Raw genomic sequence first — 12,129 nt, 5'->3', positions numbered from 1 at the left:
CTGGCTGCACTCAAAGAAACCAGCCCTAGGGACTGCCTGCAACGTTAGGAACTTACCTGAAAGTAAGCACTGCTGCTCTTCCCTCTCCGGCCCTGACCCCCCCTGTCTCCCACCGCCCCCCTCCCCGACCCCAAGATCCTGGCTCCTGTGACTCCAGGCCGCCTGGCCCGCGGTCCCGACCCATCCCTGACCCTAACCCCGGACCCACTTATCTCCAGGCCGTTGCAATGCTCGTATCCGCCCGATTTTTCTTCAGTCTTCACTGGCGAGCTGTTGTGCCGGGCCTGCTCCATTACAGTGATTTCCGAGAGCCTCGGACCTCACCATTCTGGGGCAGGGATCTAACCTGAGCCCCCAGAGACGCTCGTCAATTTCTAGGCCTATGGATTAAATCTTTCTTTTTTTTCCCAAATAAATTAATAACTCTTATCTTCCAGATTTAGAGGGTGAATTTTTGTGTTTATGCCATTTTTTTGAAGTTTCCACAGCTCTTCCGGTGAAGTTACATTGGCGAGTGGGATATTGACCCTGATTTTTTGGATTTTATTACCAGTCACCTTCCTGGGACTGTCTGGACACAATCTGTGCTCCATCACTGCATGTCACACAAACCAATAGCATCACCCAGTCAGATAACCCTGTTTTGATTTTAACATTAAAAATGGCTTTATGATCCTGAAAGGTAAATTATTTGTACATGTTTTTAAAAAACGATTTATTTATACTCCTTTTCTCATAGTCTTCCTGGCCCTTTGTGTGGTTGAGACAGACAGACAGGTGAGCTGACATAACCAGTGGTTAATAGGGGCAGGGGGATGATCCAGAATCTAGCTCAGTTTGCTGCCATTCTGCCTCCTCGATCCTCTGCCTTCCAGCTCCCCACAGTGGCATGCCTGAGATGAGGAACTTACCGTGTAATAAATCAAAGAAAGATTAGCTTACGATTTGCTTGAGGTAACCTAAATAATTGTCGTAATTTTTAAAAAAAGACAGAAGTGTTCTTGACAGCATCAAAGTATTAATAGAGTTAATCTTCCTAAGTAACACACAGCAGCGTTAAATCTATTTCTGACGTTGATGGTGCAGACACTGATACAGATTGATGTGATCATTCATTATGTATAAATTTAGTTTTAATACTATTGAATGCTCTGAGACTACCAGAGCAGAAATTGTAGTCTGCAAAGGTAAAATGCACAGCATTATTAAAGTGTATCAATTTTAATAACCTCAAATTAATTCAGAAGGTGACTCCGAATACCTTGTGTTTTTGATATTTAAAAAAAAATTCTTAACAGTTTAGTTTTTTCCTTGAAGTAAGTTAAGAATATAATTTTTTTATGTTTCCAACTTGCATCTGCTCCACATGAGAGAATATTTAATAGCACAGTCCAGGGGAATAGTGCTTATTTTGTCAGGTACGTGTGACTGGTAGAATAGGTTGACCTACACAGAGGAGACTGACAGTGATATAACACCATTTGTGCAGCTGTTTCAAATTCACATCAACCCAAACATGGCAGTATAACATGGGAGCCGAGTCAGGGCTCTGATACCCAAGGCACAAGTAAGCACAATGGGGTGAAATTCGTCTCCACCTATAAACAGGCAGTAGCCCCTCGGCAGCCTGTTTTACACTACTCGATTTTCTTTTTCATTGACCAGTTTCTTTCAGGGGAGCCTAAAACAGGCTTTAGGCACCTCATTTACAAATTTGTCTGAGCAGCCACCTATTCCCAGATAGCAGCGTCCGTACCCCTGGCATTGATCGGGTGTGAGACGTTGGGCCCGAAAATTGGTCTGTACTGCGCCTGTTTTATGCCCGTATTCACGGAGAGTGAAGGCCTGGAGTTTTCCTGCTTGCATTCGGGGCAGAGAAAGCAATAGAGGTAGAATTTTGACTCCACTGCACCTTCTAACCATTTGTTGTGAAGTGACTTTGGCAGAAGGTGGGAATCAGATCATCTGCCTTTCTCTCTCTCTCTCTCTCAACTAGGATATAAGACAAGGCCATTTGTCTGTTCGCCACTATTTGGTTAGCAAATCTTTTAAATCCCAATTCTCTGCCTTTTCTCCACATCCTTTGCTTCATAGCCAGGTGCTGCTTTCATCCTGGTACATTTCTGCTGCACTTTCTCCAAAACCAGCATTTCCTTCCTGAGGTGGAGTGCCCAAAACAGAGCACAATATTCCAGACAGGATCTAACCAGCTCTGTATAATTGCACGAGCCCTTCCTTGCTTTTATATTCTAAACCTTGTCCAATAAAGTGCAGCATCCCATTAGCCTTTTTGATCTCTTAGGACAGTGCCAGGAGATCAAGGGATGGGAAGAGCAGAAAAAAAATTGGTCTGTCTTTCTGTAAATGAGAAGAAGCCAGAAAAAAATCATTGGGCCAATTCCACATTAGCTGTTTAGCTTGTTAGCTCTACAAATTTTTTTTTCATATTCCCTTTCTGCACCTCATTACTTTCTTTGTATCCCTTTGTTGCTTTTTCTAGTTCTCCCAATCTGCTGGATTACCATTTTTCCTTGCATTTTCTTCTAGTTAGATACTCTCTCTTACCTCATTTGTTGACCATGGTTGCTTAACTACACAAGTGGAGCCTTTGTCTTTTCGGGGTATGTACCAATTTTGTATGGCACCAAATACTTCTTTGAATACTTCCTGCTGTTTGTCTGTAGGTTTTCTTATTAACAGTTAAGCCCAGTTTACTGTGGTCAGTTTATTTCATAGAATCATAGAAAGTTACAGCACAGAAGGAGGCCATTCGGCCCATCGTGTCTGTGCCAGCCGAAAAAGAGCTACCCAGCTTCATCCCGCTTTCCAGCACTTGGTCTGTAGACCTGTAGGTTACGGCACTTCAAGTGCACATCCAGGTACTATTTAAATGAGTTGAGGGTTTCTGCCTCCACCACCCTTTCAGGCAGTGAGTTCCAGACCCCCACCACCCTCTGGGTGAAAAAAATTCTCCTCAGCTCCCCTCAAATCCTTCTACCAATGACTTAAAATCTATGCCCCCGGTCACTGACCCCTCTGCTAAGGGAAATAGGGCCTCCTTAGCCACTCTATCTCGTCCCGTCATAATTTTATATCTCCCCTCAGCCTCCTTTGTTCCAAAGAAAACAACCCAAGCCTATCCAATCTTTTGTCATAGATAAAATTCTCCAGCCCTGGCAACATCCTCGTAAATCTCCTCCGTACCCTCTCTAGTGCAATCACATCGTTCCTGTAATGTGGTGACGAGAACTGTATGCAGTACTCAAGCTGTGACCTAACCAGTGTTTTATACAGTTCCAGCATAACCTCCCTGCTCTTATATTCTATGCCTCGGCTAATAAAGGAAAGTATCCTGTATGCCTTTTAACTACCTTATCTACCTGCCCTGCTACCTTCAGGGATCTGTGGACATGCACTCCAAGGTCCCTCTGTTCTTCTACACCTCTCAGTATCCTCCCATTTATTGTGTATTCCCTTGCCTTGTTTGCCGTTCTCAAATGCATTACCTCACACTTCTCTGGATTGAATTCCATTTGCCACTTTTCTGCCCACCTGACCAGTCCATTGATATCTTCCTGCAGTCTACAGCTTTCCTCCTCCCTATCAACCACACGGCCAATTTTTGTAACATCTGCAAACTTCCTGATCAAGCCCCCCCACATTCAAGACCAAATCATTAATGTATACCACAAAAATCAAGGGACCCAATACTAAGTCTTGCAGAACCCCACTGGAAACAAGCTTCCAGTTGCAAAAACACCCGTCAACCCTTACCCTTCGCTTCCTGCTACTGAACCATTTTGGATCCAATTGCCACTTTCCTTTGCATCCCATGGGCTTTTACTTTTTTGACCAGTCTGCCATGTGGGACCTTGTCAAAAGCCTTGCTAAAATCCATGTGCACTACATCAAACGTGTTACCTTCATCGACCCTCCTTGTTACTTAAAAAATTCAAACAAGTTAGTCAGACATGACCTTCCCTTAACAAATCCATGATGACTGTCCTTGATTAACCCGTGCCTTTCTAAATGACGATGTGTGCTGTCACTCAGAATTGATTCCAATAATTTGTCCACCACCGAGGTTAGACTGACTGGCCTATAATTACTCAGTCTACCTCTTTCTCCCTTTTTTAAACAACGGTACAACATTAGCAGTCCTCCAATCCTCCAGCACCACGTCCGTATCCAGTGAGGATTAGAAAATGATGGTCAGAGCCTCTGCTATTTCCTCCCTTACTTCTCTTAACAGCCTGGGATACATTTCATCCGGGCATGGCGATTTATCTACTTTCAAAAATGCTAAACCCTTTAATACTTCCTCTCTCACTATGTTTATCCCATCTAATATTTCACATTCCTCCTCCTTAACTACAATCTCTACAGCATCCCCCTCTTTTGTGAAGACTGACTCAAAGTATTCATTAAGAACCATACGCATATCTTCCGCCTCCACACATAGGTTACCTTTTTGGTCTCTAATAGGCCCTACTTTTTCCTTGGTTATCCTCTTGCTCTTTATGTATTTATAAAACATTTTTGGGTTTTCCTTAATTTTCCTTGCCAGTATTTTTTCATGCCCTCTCTTTGCTTTCCTAATTTCCTTTTTAATTTCACCCCTGCACTTTCTATACTCCTCTAGGCTTTCTGCAGTATTGAGCTCTCGGTGTCTGACATAAGTTTCCCTTTTTTGCCTTATCTTACCCTGTATACTCCTTGTCATCCAGGGGGCTCTAGATTTGGCAGTCCCACCCTTTTTCTTTGTGGGAACATGTTTACTCTGAACTCCTTGAATCTCCCTCTTGAATGCCTCCCATTGCTGTGACACCGATTTACCTTCAAGTAGCTGTTTCCAGTCCACTTCTGCTAAATCACTTCTCAGCTTAGTAAAATTGGCCTTTCCCCAATTTAGAACTTTTAATTCCTGTTCTGTCTTTGTCCTTTTCCATAACTATGCTAAATCTAACTGAATTATGATCACTACCACCACTGATACCCCTTGCACCTGCCCAACTTCATTCCCAAAATCCAGAACTGCCCCCCTCTTGTTGGGCTTGCTACGTACGGGCTAAAAAAGTTCTCCTGAATGCAATTTAAGAATTCTGCACCTTCTATGCCTTTTGCACTGATTGTAGCCCAGTTAATTTTAGGGTAGTTGAAATCCCCTACTATTACTGCCCCTATTGTTTTTGCACTTCTGAGAAATTTGCCTACATATTTGCTCTTCTATCTCCCTCTAACTGTTTGGAGGTGTATAGTACACTCCCAGCAGTGTGACTGCCCCTTTTTTGTTCTTTAGCTCAACCGATATGGCCACATTTGATGATTCTTCTAACATATCATCCCTCCTCACAGCCGTAATTGTTTCTTTAACCAGTATTGCCACCCCCCCCTCCTTTTTATCCCCCTCTCTACCTCGTCTGAAAACCCTGTAACCAGGAATGTTGAGCTGCCATTCCTGCCCCTTTTTAAGCCATGTTTCAGTAATAGCTAAGATATCAAACTACCACATGTCTATCTGCCCTTAGCTCATCTGCCTTATTCACTATACTCCTTGCATTAAGGTATCTACCATTAAGCATTGCCAAACTCCTTTTTTGTCTAGTTTCTAACCTTTGTTTTCTCTGCCTTCCAAACTCACTTACTAATTTTCTGCCTTCCATTTCCAGCTCTGCTTCTCTTCCTTCTGAATCTACGCTCAGGTTCCCATCCCCCTGCCAAGCTAGTTTAAACCCTCTCCAACAGCACTAGCGAACCTTCCCACGAGGATATTGGTCCCAGCCCTGTTGAGGTGCAACCTGTCCAGCTTGTATAGGTCCCACCTCCCAGAACCAGTCCCAATGTCCCAGGAATCTAAAGCCCTACCTCCTACACCATCTTCCAGCCACGCATTCATCTGCTCTGTCCTCCTATTTCTGTACTCACTAGCGCATGGCACTGGGAGTAATCTGGAGATTACTACCTTTTGAGGTCCTGCTAATTAATCTCTTTCCTAACTCCTTAAAATCTGCCTGCAGGACCTCATCCCTCGTTCTACCTATGTCGTTGGTACTGATAAGGACCACGACCTCTGTGTTCAATTCTCATCCCTCAAAGTTTTCTTTTTACAAATTTTAGTGAAAAAGTAGATGTATGTATAAAGTGGAGAAAAGCTTTATACTCAGGTTTTTGCTAAACTGAGGAAAATCGAACCTAAGATTTTTGCCTTGATGTGAACTCACGAATATTTGTTTTTAGATATCTCTATGAATTGTAAATTTATCAAATGTACAAATTCAGTAGTAACTGAGATAAATGGCCAATTCCTTGATGTTCTGATCCATATCGATTCTGACTGAACAAAGGAGTGAATGACCTTGAGAAATAAGATTTTGTATATATTATGTGGCGGACACAAGCCATTAAATATAGAACTTATCCTATGGAGCAAGTGAGTTATATAGGTCCTTGTTATTTAAGAACTAAGAAATAGGAGCAGGATTAGGCCACGCGGCCCCTCAAGCCTGCTCCGCCATTCAATAAGATCATGGCTGATCTTCTACCTCAACTCCACTTTCCCGCCTTGTCCCCATAATCCCTTGATTCCCTTAGTCTCTAAAATCAATTGATCTCAGTCATGAATATACTCAATGACTAGGCATCCACAGCCCTCTGGGATAGAGAATTCCATAGATTCACAACCCTCTGAGTGAAGAAATTCCTCCTCATCTCAGTCCTAATTGGCCAACCCCTTTGAGAAATTACAATGAAGGGCCAAGACTTATAGAGTCATGCATCACCAAGGTTGAAAGAAATGAGGTACATCAGGATAGCAGTCAGTTTGTAGGAGAATGGGAAGATCTTGGGAAAGATTAAGTTAAGAGTAGAACACAGTGGGATGAGTCTCGATCTTAACACAGTTCTTGAATTGGATACATTTTTCATTTAAGTGCTTTCCATCAAGTATTCACTTAGATCACCAGTGTTGTGTGGTATAAATGAAAGAAAATTAAATGTCATTGTTGTATAAGTTGTGGTTTGGAAAATACTTCAAAATGAATGTGTTTTTCTGTGAAACCTGTTTCACCACTTGACACATCATTTTGTCCACCATCTTGAAGCTCCAGTTAACAGTGATTAAAATCGCATCAACTGGCAGATACAGGCCGAATGAATGTATGTTTTTAATAACTTGTCATGCAACATAGTAAAATTTTTAGTTCTTGATGTTTTAGTACCCTTTATTTCTAAGCTTGTGATATTTGATGAGTGTTGTTATGTTAACCAATGGTAATGAGACGAGCTCCAGGTTTCAGTTCTCTGCAGAACCACACATTTTAAAATGAGTCACAACAGTAAAAAGTCAGAACATTGCTGTACCAAGTTTGGACAATATGTAATGTTTTCACAGCCTAGCCTGAGTAGCTCTGGAGACTATTGCAGTCGGAAAGTAGTCCCATTCCTCACGCCTGAATAAATGATTACAAACGAAAGGATTGAATAGCAATTTATTCAGTGCTCCATAACAACACCTGAGTGATACGGACGGAGGATGCACTGGGAGACGAGAAGGAGTTTTTCTAGTTTTCTCCTTTTCACTCCTGAAGAAACTGACTCATATTGGCATGAGGTTCTGTGGACACCTACAGTCCTCTGATATCTCACCCAAGTGACGTTCTACATGTACAAGACTAGACAGTCGGGTAGATTTTAAATTTTGTGTGGCTGACCCGTTCCAAGAGCGGAGAGGCCGGAAACATTTTGAGGCGAGCTGTGGGCACCATCGGACCTCCTGATGCAGCTCGCCAGTTTGGGGCCTGAGGAATTCCCAGCCTGCTCCAATGCAGGCAGGATGTGGAGATGCCGGTGATGGACTAGGGTGGACAAATGTAAGGAGTCGCACAACACCAGGTCATAGTCCAACAGCTTTATTTGAAATCACAAGCTTTCGGAGCTTTGCTCCTTCATCAGGTGAAGTGAGGAGGATTTGCATAAAGGCACAGCATATATAGTCAGAGAACAATGCCTGGTGATTACAGATAATCTTTCTAACTGCCCTTTATCACACCTCGGCAGACAGACAATCACAACAATTAAAGGAGTGTTCAAACAGGTTAGTCAGGGAAACCTTACATCTAAGAATACTGAGGTGGGGTCACCAGGGGTCAAATGTAGCAGATGCAGGGGTTTGTATTAAAAACAGATAACTTTTTTTTGCTGGAAATCGCAGCAGGTCCGGCCGCACCTGTGTATGGAGAACAAGCCAACTACGACTTGAGTCTGGATGACTCTACGTCAGGTGGGGTTACATGTAGCGTGACATGAACCCAAGATCCCAGTTGAGGCCGTCCTCATGGGTGCGGAACTTGGCTGTCAATTTCTGCTCGACGATTTTGCGTTGTCGTGTGTCTCGAAGGCCGCCTTGGAGAACGCTTACCCGAAGATCGGAGGCTGAATGTCCTTCACTGCTGAAGTGTTCCCCGACTGGGAGGGAACCCTCCTGTCTGGCGATTGTTGCACGGTGTCCGTTCATCCGTTGTCGCAGTGTCTGCATGGTCTCGCCAATGTACCATGCTCCGGGGCATCCTTTCCTGCAACGTATGAGGTAGACAACGTTGGCCGAGTCACAGGAGTATGAACCACGTACCTGGTGGGTGGTGTCCTCTCGTGTGATGGTGGTATCTGTGTCGATGATCTGGCATGTCTTGCAGAGGTTGCTGCGGCAGGGTTATGTGGTGTCGTGGACGCTGTTCTCCTGAAAGCTGGGTAATTTGCTGCGAACGATGGTCTGTTTGAGGTTGGGTGACTGTTTGAAGGCGAGTAGTGGAGGTGTGGGGATGGCCCTAGCGAGGTGTTCGTCGTCATCGATGACATGTTGAAGGCTGCGAAGAACATGACGTAGTTTCTCCACTCTGGGGAAGTACTGGACGACGAAGGGTACTCTGTTGTTGTGTCCCGTGTTTGTCTTCTGAGGAGGTCTATGCGATTTTTCGCTGTGGCCCGTCGGAACTGTCGATCGACGAGTCGAGCGTCATATCCCGTTCTTACAAGGGCGTCTTTCAGCGTCTGTAGGTGTCCATCGCGTTCCTCCTCATCTGAGCAGATCCTGTGTATTCGCAGGGCCTGTCCATAGGGGATGGCCTCTTTGACGTGGTTAGGGTGGAAGCTGCAGAAGTGGAGCATCGTGAGGTTGTCCGTGGGCTTGCGGTAGAGTGAGGTGCTGAGGTGCCCGTCTTTGATGGAGATTTGTGTGTCCAAGAATGAAACCGATTCTGAGGAGTAGTCCATGGTGAGTTTGATGGTGGGATGGAACTTGTTGATGTTATCGTGTATCGTGTTCTTTCTATGGACCCACGGTGAAGAATCACTGAAGAGACTACATGATAACATCAACAAGTTCCATCCCACCATCAAACTCACCATGGACTACTCCTCAGAATCGGTTTCATTCTTGGACACACAAATCTCCATCAAAGACGAGCACCTCACTCTACCGCAAGCCCACGGACAACCTCACGATGCTCCACTTCTCCGGCTTCCACCCTAACCACGTCAAAGAGGCCATCCCCAATGGACAGGCCCTGCGAATACACAGGATCTGCTCAGACGAGGAGGAACGCGATGGACACCTACAGACGCTGAAGGACGCCCTCGTAAGAACAGGATATGACGCTCGACTCGTCGATCGACAGTTCAGACGGGCCACAGCGAAAAATCGCATAGACCTCCTCAGAAGACGAACACGGGACACAACCAACAGAGTACCCTTCGTCGTCCAGTACTTCCCCGGAGCGGAGAAACTACGCCATGTTCTTCGCAGCCTTGAACATGTCATCGATGACGACGAACACCTCGCTAAGGCCATCCCCACGCCTCCACTACTCGCCTTCAAACAGCCATCTAACCTCAAACAGACCATCGTTCGCAGCAAATTACCCAGCTTTCAGGAGAACAGCGTCCACGACACCACACAACCCTGCCACGGCAACCTCTGCAAGACATGCCAGATCATCGACACAGATACCACCATCACACGAGAGGACACCACCCACCAGGTACATGGTTCATACTCCTGTGACTTGGCCAACGTTGTCTACCTCATACGTTGCAGGAAAGGATGCCCCTGAGCATGGTACATCGGCGAGACCATGCAGACACTGCGACAACGGATGAACGGACACCGCGCAACAATCGCCAGACAGGAGGGTTCCCTCCCAGTCGGGGAACACTTCAGCAGTGAAGGACATTCAGCCTCCGATCTTCGGGTAAGCATTCTCCAAGGCAGCCTTTGAGACACACGACAATGCAAAATCGTCGAGCAGAAATTGATAGCCAAGTTCCACACTCATGATGCAGGCAGGTCCTGGGAAGAGGGGGGTGAGATAAAGCAGAGATGGTGCGAGCCTAGGCAAACGGGCCTGCGGTATGGAGCCAGAAGGTGCTCTCCAGGACTAGGCTGACACTACACTGCAGTACTGAGTGAGTGCTGCATTGTTGAATTGCCATCTTCCAGATGAGGCGTTACACCAAGTGTCCTGTCTACCTGTTAAGGTGGAAATAAAAGATCTAATGGAACTATTTAAAGAAGAGCAGGGAGTTCTTCTGGTGTCCTGGTTAATATTTCTGACTTGAGCAACATCAGCAAAAACACATTAACTGGCCATTTAACTAATCTTTTATTTTATGGGACCTTTCTGTTTGCAAAGAATGACTGCACTTCAAAAAGTAACTCATTGGAATTAAAAGACACATCCTGAGCTTGCCATAAGTTGCTTTCTTTCATTAATGTGACAGTGGCTTACTCATCGCTGTATTATACCAAATTTACTGAAGCAACATTTCACATCAGTGACACGAGAATACAGAGCTTGCATTTTATAGCTGTGCTGTTGCTCACAGTAATTTGGAAGAGTAATGGGTGGAGTTATTGTCCACCTGTTGGATCACCCATGGATAAAGGTCAATCTCGGTGGCTGGAGCTCCCATCGGAAACAGGAAGGAGTGTAGTGAATTAATGCAAATCGGGGTCAGATAACATAGTTACCACCTCTTCCTTACACTATTTTTGTCTGTGCCCAAGTTGCTGCCACCAGTTCCTGCTCTTGATCACCAAACATGGGTGTTAGAAGTTTGGAGAGGGCCAATTTTGAGAACACTTTAAAGGCATCCTTACTACTCTAGTTTGTCCATGGGAACTACATGAGTTATTAATCCAATTAGCTGCTTATAGTATTCCCCAAGTCTGCCAGACAATCAGCAGCCACTAATGAACACGACCTGTTTTTTACAGGCCTCTTCTACAGGAGAAAAAGCGAGAGTTTTGTGAGAAATTTTTCTTAAATTATGTGTTATTCCTCCTCCTCTTGAATTGTTGGATTTTATTTCAATTTATCATTTCCTTTATTTAGCTTGCTTTCTGTTTTACATTCTCCTCTTCCAACTGCTGGGATGCCCATTGTTTTTTTTAAACAAAAACAAGAATATTGCAGATACACAGCCTGTCTGGGTCCTGTTTTTTTTTTCCCTTATTGGTCCTGGTTTTTATTGCCTCGCCCAAGAGATTCTATAACATGGCAGGGGAAAGGGGGAGGAGGGAAGTGTTTAGTCAGGATGCTCTGGCCATCATGGTGTGGGGCAGGCTTGATGGACCAGCTGTTTTTTTCCTGCCTGTAAATTTCATATGTTGGTATGAAAAAAGGTTACATTTTGGGTGTAGATGCTCTCCAACAGGGGGTCAGCGTCCATAGTGGTCACCCACCTTTTCAGTGCAGACGGACAGACTGATTTTGTTGATTCTCCTCCCCTCCACCACCCCAGCATGTTGGGCTATGGTCTGTGCCCGACTGGAGCTCAGGTGAATTTTGACTTCAGGTTATTTGCTTAGCCTGGCCTACACTTAGGTGCAAAACTGCTGTTGGGGTTGGACAGATGCAGTGGAAGAGAAATGTCATCATCAGCAATAAAGGCAGAAATTGTTGCCTTGTTCCCATATCCTAATCAGACCTCTGAATAGTAATAGAGCCATGGGCCACCTTGATTGCCAACAATAAAACAGACCAATAGATGGTGACATGGAGAGAAACAAGCCAATCAGCTGGCCAGAAGAGTGCCTGAATTTTTAACAGTTATATCAGTGGATCTCCTATAGTG

The sequence above is a fragment of the Heptranchias perlo genome, chromosome 11, assembly GCF_035084215.1.
Source record: "Heptranchias perlo isolate sHepPer1 chromosome 11, sHepPer1.hap1, whole genome shotgun sequence".
Classification (NCBI taxonomy): domain Eukaryota; kingdom Metazoa; phylum Chordata; class Chondrichthyes; order Hexanchiformes; family Hexanchidae; genus Heptranchias; species Heptranchias perlo.
The sequence above is the reverse complement of the archived record's forward strand: the minus strand, read 5'-3'. Positions refer to the sequence as shown.